Here is a 7,500-nt window from a genome sequence, read left to right on the forward strand (position 1 = left end):
CTTCCCGCGACGCCGCGGGCAAGGAGCCGGGACCGCTGCGCAGCTTTTTTTCTTTCGCCACTCGCGTGCGAGTGTAGCGCGAGGCTCCGTCTCTCCCCTCTCGCGAGCGCTCTCTCTCTCTCTGGGCTTTTCCTCGCTCGCCTTTTACGCACACCTCGGGGCCCGCGCCCCGGGCTTCGAGACTCGGCCTTCGCGCTGGAAGTCACGGCGCGCGGCGCGCGGAACGGGGGGCTCGGCCGGGGCTGACCCGCCCCACCGAAGCCGAACCACCCCGCCCGCCGACCGGTCGCCGGCGAGCGACCGGCCGCCGGCGAGGTTGGGCCGAGCGGGGCCCGCTCGCGGGGAGCGAACCCCGTCCGACGCGTCCCCCCACCGGGCCGCGCGGAAAGCACCGGACGTGCTAGAGGAGACAGCGACCCGACGAGGCGGGCGCGGCCCGGACACCGAGGCCCCCTTTTCGGCCGGGGCGGCTCGCTCTGCAGCAGGCGGCGGAACGGCAAAGGAGCGCGCGGATCGGGCTCTGCTCCCCCGTCCGCGCCCCATCGGTTCTCGGGTCGTTTTCGCCCTCTCTTCTCTCTCGCCATCCATGACCCGCGGCTCAGCTCCAACCGCACCGCCGCCCGGCGCTGCTCGCGGCCGGCACCCACGGGGCGCTAACCCGGACCGGGGCCGGCACCGGCACCTCGCGTGGTTTTCGAAGGACACCTGTAGGCTAGCGGGGCCACGCGGCCGTCACACAGCTGGGGTCGGTAAAGCCGCCCTCCCCGGCAGCGGGAGGGGCGACACCTCGCCTGCGACGGGAAGCGAACTGGAAAAGGAGACCGCCCTGCCCGAGCAGCGGACACCCCCGCCGTGACTTCCCCGCGACAGAGAAGCCCCGGAAGGAGAGCCGGCCGGCCGGGGGCCCTCTCCGACGCCACCCGAAAAGCCTCATCGATCGAGTGCGGCCGAGGAAGGAGCCGCGCCGACGACGGCGACGACGACGGCCCCCCCACGGCCACGGTCCTGGGACAACGGGGCGACGGCCGCCCAGCCCCGCCTGCGGAGCGCTCGCGGCAGAGGAGGAGCGCGGGGGGTGCCGCCACCCGCCCGCCCGCCCGCGGGCGCCAACGGATTCCCTTCTCGGCTAGGCAACGGCAGGACTGGGACTGGGCTGGCCCGCCAGGCCGGGGGGACTCGGCTTCCCCTTCCGGCCCGGGGAACCCGGCCGAGCGTGCGAGAAATACGTGCCACCGGACCGCGCGCCGCCGGCGGCCGGCTTTCCCTTTCCGGAAAAAAAATAGCCGGAGGAACGGCACGGCAAAAAGGCACATGGAGGCGGCGTTCGCAGCGACCCGTGCTAGCCACGGGGGCCGCGGGCCCGGGACGCCGGAGGCACCCGCGGGGGCGAGTTACGAGTCTCACTCCCCCACGGAGCCCCAGACATCCCGCTCGCTCCCTTCTCTCTCGCCGACGTGGCCCGCGCGCGCCTTCGTCGCAACGGCTCCTCGGTGCCGCGGCTTAAGGCCGCCAGAGAAAAATCCGCGGAGGCCGGGCGGGCGCCCCCACTCTCTGCCCGCGCACCGGCGCGCCTAAACCGCGGAAAAAAAAAGAAAAAACGCGGACCCGCGTGGCAACCCAGCCCGCCCGGCCCAAGGGGCTCGGTCGATGCGCCCACGACCGAGGTGGACGAGGCGCCGCCGCCTCGCCCGGGAAAGGTCCGGGGGGCTCTCGGAATCTCTCTCTCTCTCTCTCTCTCTGTCGGGTGCCGGGTCCGTCAACTCCGAAAAACTCCGCCCGCCAACGCGGGTCCCCGGCTTAAGGCCGAGGAAGGGGGACGGCTTCAACGAGGCGGCCCGGGGACGGGGCGCCCCGACCCCGGCTCCGCAGCTTCACCGGGCGGGCGGACGGCCCGAAACAGTGCCCGCCGAGTGGGCCCCGGCTTAAGGCCAGGCACAAAAGGGACGAGGCGCCGCCGCCTCGCCCGCCAAGCGGCTCTCTCGAATCGCCTTTCACAGCCCTTCTCTCTCGGCATCCCGGGGGGATCCGGCCCCTCCGCTCGGCAGCCCTTCTCTCTCGGCATCCCGGGGGGAGATCCGGCCCCTCCGCTCGGCAGCCCTTCTCTCTCGGCATCCCGGGGGGAAACCGGCCCCTCCGCTCGGCAGCCCTTCTCTCTCGGCATCCCGGGGGGAGATCCGGCCCCTCCGCTCGGCAGCCCTTCTCTCTCGGCATCCCGGGGGGAGATCCGGCCCCTCCGCTCGGCAGCCCTTCTCTCTCGGCATCCCGGGGGGAGATCCGGCCCCTCCGCTCGGCAGCCCTTCTCTCTCGGCATCCCGGGGGGAGATCCGGCCCCTCCGCTCGGCAGCCCTTCTCTCTCGGCATCCCGGGGGGAGATCCGGCCCCTCCGCTCGGCAGCCCTTCTCTCTCGGCATCCCGGGGGAAACCGGCCCCTCCCCGCTGGCAGCCCTTCTCTCTCGGCATCCCGGGGGAAACCGGCCCCCTCCGCTCGGCAGCCCTTCTCTCTCGGCATCCCGGGGGGAATCCGGCCCCTCCGCTCGGCAGCCCTTCTCTCTCGGCATCCCGGGGGGAATCCGGCCCCTTCTCTCTATCTCTCGGCCTCCCGGGGGAACCGGCCCCTCCGCTCGCAGCCCTTCTCTCTCGGTCTCTCGGGGGGATCCGGTCCGTCTTTTCTCAGCCCTTCTCTCTCGGCCTCGCTCTCACTGTGCCAACTTCCCCGGGAGGGACGGGAGCCGGAGCCGAGCCACAAGGAGACTCGCCCCGGCTAGGCGGAACACTGGCTTTTTCCCTTTGCCGGCCACCTGAGTGCGGCTGCTCCTCTCCGCCTGAAACGTAGGCACAGCCTCAGCCAACCTACGGGGATGCGGCCCGTCACCTCGCTCCCATAATACGGGCAGATAAGTCCCAAGCCGCCGAGGCCTCCAAGAGGACCGAGGGAGATCGACCGGGAAGGGGCGCCGCCTCAGGCCGCAGCCTACGATGAGGTAGCCGGAGGCAGCCGACAACAGCGACCCCTTGGTGAACTTCCGCAGCCGGCCGAGACAACAGGTCTACCCGGCACCCGCCGCTATTTGACTAAGTCCCGCCGGCGCGAGGTAGACCTGGTGTCCCAGGGGCCGGGGTAGACCTGGTGTCCCAGGGGCCGGGGTAGACCTGGTGTCCCGGGCTCCGGGGTAGACCTGGTGTCCCGGGGGCCGGGGTAGACCTGGTGTCCGGGTCTCCGGGGTAGACCTGGTGTCCCGGGGGCCGGGGTAGACCTGGTGTCCGGGGCTCCGGGGTAGACCTGGTGTCCCGGGCGCCGGGGTAGACCTGGTGTCCCGGGCGCCGGGGTAGACCTGGTGTCCGGGTCTCCGGGGTAGACCTGGTGTCCCGGGGGCCGGGGTAGACCTGGTGTCCGGGTCTCCGGGGTAGACCTGGTGTCCCGGGCGCCGGGGTAGACCTGGTGTCCCGGGCGCCGGGGTAGACCTGGTGTCCCGGGCTCCGGGGTAGACCTGGTGTCCCGGGCGCCGGGGTAGACCTGGTGTCCCGGGCTCCGGGGTAGACCTGGTGTCCCGGGCGCCGGGGTAGACCTGGTGTCCCAGGGACCGGGGTAGACCTGGTGTCCCGCCAGATCCGGAGAAGACCTGGTGTCCCCGGCCCGAGAGCCAGCAGACCTGGTGTCCCCGGACCGAGACGGGGTAGACCGGCTGTCCGCGGCCAGAGACGGGGTAGACCTGGTGTCCCCGGCCCGAGACGGGGTAGACCTGGTGTCTGCGGCACAAGACGGGGTAGACCTGGTGTCTCCGGCCAGAAGCGGGGTAGACCTGTTGTCCTAGAGCCCGGGGTAGACCTGGTGTCCCGGGGGCCGGGGTAGACCTGGTGTCCGGGTCTCCGGGGTAGACCTGGTGTCCCGGGGGCCGGGGTAGACCTGGTGTCCGGGGCTCCGGGGTAGACCTGGTGTCCCGGGCGCCGGGGTAGACCTGGTGTCCCGGGCTCCGGGGTAGACCTGGTGTCCCGGGCGCCGGGGTAGACCTGGTGTCCCGGGGGCCGGGGTAGACCTGGTGTCCGGGTCTCCGGGGTAGACCTGGTGTCCCGGGCGCCGGGGTAGACCTGGTGTCCGGGGCTCCGGGGTAGACCTGGTGTCCCGGGCGCCGGGGTAGACCTGGTGTCCCGGGCTCCGGGGTAGACCTGGTGTCCCGGGCGCCGGGGTAGACCTGGTGTCCCGGGCTCCGGGGTAGACCTGGTGTCCCGGGCGCCGGGGTAGACCTGGTGTCCCGGGCTCCGGGGTAGACCTGGTGTCCCGGGCGCCGGGGTAGACCTGGTGTCCCAGGGACCGGGGTAGACCTGGTGTCCCGCCAGATCCGGAGAAGACCTGGTGTCCCCGGCCCGAGAGCCAGCAGACCTGGTGTCCCCGGACCGAGACGGGGTAGACCGGCTGTCCGCGGCCAGAGACGGGGTAGACCTGGTGTCCCCGGCCCGAGACGGGGTAGACCTGGTGTCTGCGGCACAAGACGGGGTAGACCTGGTGTCTCCGGCCAGAAGCGGGGTAGACCTGTTGTCCTAGAGCCCGGGGTAGACCTGGTGTCCCGGGGGCCGGGGTAGACCTGGTGTCCGGGTCTCCGGGGTAGACCTGGTGTCCCGGGGGCCGGGGTAGACCTGGTGTCCGGGGCTCCGGGGTAGACCTGGTGTCCCGGGCGCCGGGGTAGACCTGGTGTCCCGGGCTCCGGGGTAGACCTGGTGTCCGGGTCTCCGGGGTAGACCTGGTGTCCCGGGGGCCGGGGTAGACCTGGTGTCCGGGGCTCCGGGGTAGACCTGGTGTCCCGGGCGCCGGGGTAGACCTGGTGTCCGGGTCTCCGGGGTAGACCTGGTGTCCCGGGCGCCGGGGTAGACCTGGTGTCCGGGGCTCCGGGGTAGACCTGGTGTCCCGGGCGCCGGGGTAGACCTGGTGTCCCGGGCGCCGGGGTAGACCTGGTGTCCGGGTCTCCGGGGTAGACCTGGTGTCCCGGGGGCCGGGGTAGACCTGGTGTCCGGGGCTCCGGGGTAGACCTGGTGTCCCGGGGGCCGGGGTAGACCTGGTGTCCGGGGCTCCGGGGTAGACCTGGTGTCCCGGGCGCCGGGGTAGACCTGGTGTCCCGGGCTCCGGGGTAGACCTGGTGTCCCGGGGGCCGGGGTAGACCTGGTGTCCGGGGCTCCGGGGTAGACCTGGTGTCCCGGGCGCCGGGGTAGACCTGGTGTCCCGGGCTCCGGGGTAGACCTGGTGTCTTCGGCACAAGACGGGGAAGACCTGGTGTCCCGGGCGCCGGGGTAGACCTGGTGTCCCGGGCTCCGGGGTAGACCTGGTGTCCCGGGGGCCGGGGTAGACCTGGTGTCCCGGGCTCCGGGGTAGACCTGGTGTCCCGGGCGCCGGGGTAGACCTGGTGTCCCGGGCTCCGGGGTAGACCTGGTGTCTTCGGCACAAGACGGGGTAGACCTGGTGTCCCAGGGGCCAGAAGCGGGGTAGACCTGTTGTCCTAGAGCCCTGGGTAGACCTGGTATCCCGGGCGCCGGGGTAGACCTGTTGTCCTAGAGCCCTGGGTAGACCTGGTGTCCCGGGCGCCGGGGTAGACCTGTTGTCCTAGAGCGCTGGGTAGACCTGGTGTCCCGGGGACCGGGGTAGACCTGGTGTCCCGGGCTCCGGGGTAGACCTGGTGTCCCAGGGGCCGGGGTAGACCTGGTGTCCCGGGCTCCGGGGTAGACCTGGTGTCCCAGGGGCCGGGGTAGACCTGGTGTCCCAGGGGCCGGGGTAGACCTGGTGTCCCGGGCTCGGGGGTAGACCTGGTGTCCCGGGGGCCGGGGTAGACCTGGTGTCCCGGGCTCCGGGGTAGACCTGGTGTCCTCGAGCGCCGGGTAGACCTGGTGTCCCAGGGACCGGGGTAGACCTGGTGTCCCGGGCGCCGGGGTAGACCCGGTGTCCTCGAGCGCCGGGTAGACCTGTTGTCCCGGGACTCGGGGTAGACCTGCTGTCCCGTTCCCCGGGGTAGACCTGGTGTCCCAGGGCCTACCCCGGGGCCCGGGACACCAGGTCTACCCATGGTCCCAGGACACCAGGTCTACCCCGGGGAACGGGACACCAGGTCTACCCCGGGCCCTGGGACACCAGGTCTACCCATGGTCCTGGGACACCAGGTCTACCCCGGGGCCCGCGACACCAGGTCTACCCATGGTCCCAGGACACCAGGTCTACCCCGGGGAACGGGACACCAGGTCTACCCCGGGCCCTGGGACACCAGGTCTACCCCGGGGCCCGCGACACCTGGTCTACCCAGTGCTCTAGGACAACAGGTCTACCCCGGGGCCCGCGACACCAGGTCTACCCAGGGCCCTCGGACACCAGGTCTACCCCGGGGAACGGGACACCAGGTCTACCCCGGGCCCTGGGACACCAGGTCTACCCAGGGCCCTCGGACACCAGGTCTACCCCGGGGAACGGGACACCAGGTCTACCCCGGGCCCTGGGACAACAGGTCTACCCCGGGGCCCTCTGACACCAGGTCTACCCCGGGGAACGGGACACCAGGTCTACCCCGGGGCCCGGGACGCCAGGTCTACCCCGGGGAACGGGACACCAGGTCTACCCAGGGCCCTCGGACACCAGGTCTACCCCGGGGAACGGGACACCAGGTCTACCCCGGGCCCTGGGACAACAGGTCTACCCCGGGGCCCTCTGACACCAGGTCTACCCCGGGGAACGGGACACCAGGTCTACCCCGGGGCCCGGGACACCAGGTCTACCCCGGGGAACGGGACACCAGGTCTACCCCGGGGAACGGGACACCAGGTCTACCCATGGTCCCAGGACACCAGGTCTACCCCGGGGAACGGGACACCAGGTCTACCCCGGGCCCTGGGACACCAGGTCTACCCCGGGCCCCGGGACACCAGGTCTACCCCGGGCCCTGGGACACCAGGTCTACCCAGGGCCCTCGGACACCAGGTCTACCCAGGGCCCTCGGACACCAGGTCTACCCTGGCGCCCGGGACACCAGGTCTACCCCGTGCCCTGGGACAACAGGTCTACCCCGGGGCCCTCTGACACCAGGTCTACCCCGGGGAACGGGACACCAGGTCTACCCCGGGGAACGGGACACCAGGTCTACCCAGGGCCCTCGGACACCAGGTCTACCCCGGGGAACGGGACACCAGGTCTACCCCGGGCCCTGGGACAACAGGTCTACCCCGGGGCCCTCTGACACCAGGTCTACCCCGGGGAACGGGACACCAGGTCTACCCCGGGGCCCGGGACACCAGGTCTACCCCGGGCCCCGGGACACCAGGTCTACCCCGGGGAACGGGACACCAGGTCTACCCATGGTCCCAGGACACCAGGTCTACCCCGGGGAACGGGACACCAGGTCTACCCAGGGCCCTCGGAAACCAGGTCTACCCTGGCGCCCGGGACACCAGGTCTACCCCGGGCCCTGGGACAACAGGTCTACCCCGGGGCCCGCGACACCAGGTCTACCCATGGTCCCAGGACACCAGGTC

This window comes from Zonotrichia albicollis, unplaced genomic scaffold (genome assembly GCF_047830755.1).
Source record: "Zonotrichia albicollis isolate bZonAlb1 unplaced genomic scaffold, bZonAlb1.hap1 Scaffold_122, whole genome shotgun sequence".
NCBI lineage: Eukaryota > Metazoa > Chordata > Aves > Passeriformes > Passerellidae > Zonotrichia > Zonotrichia albicollis.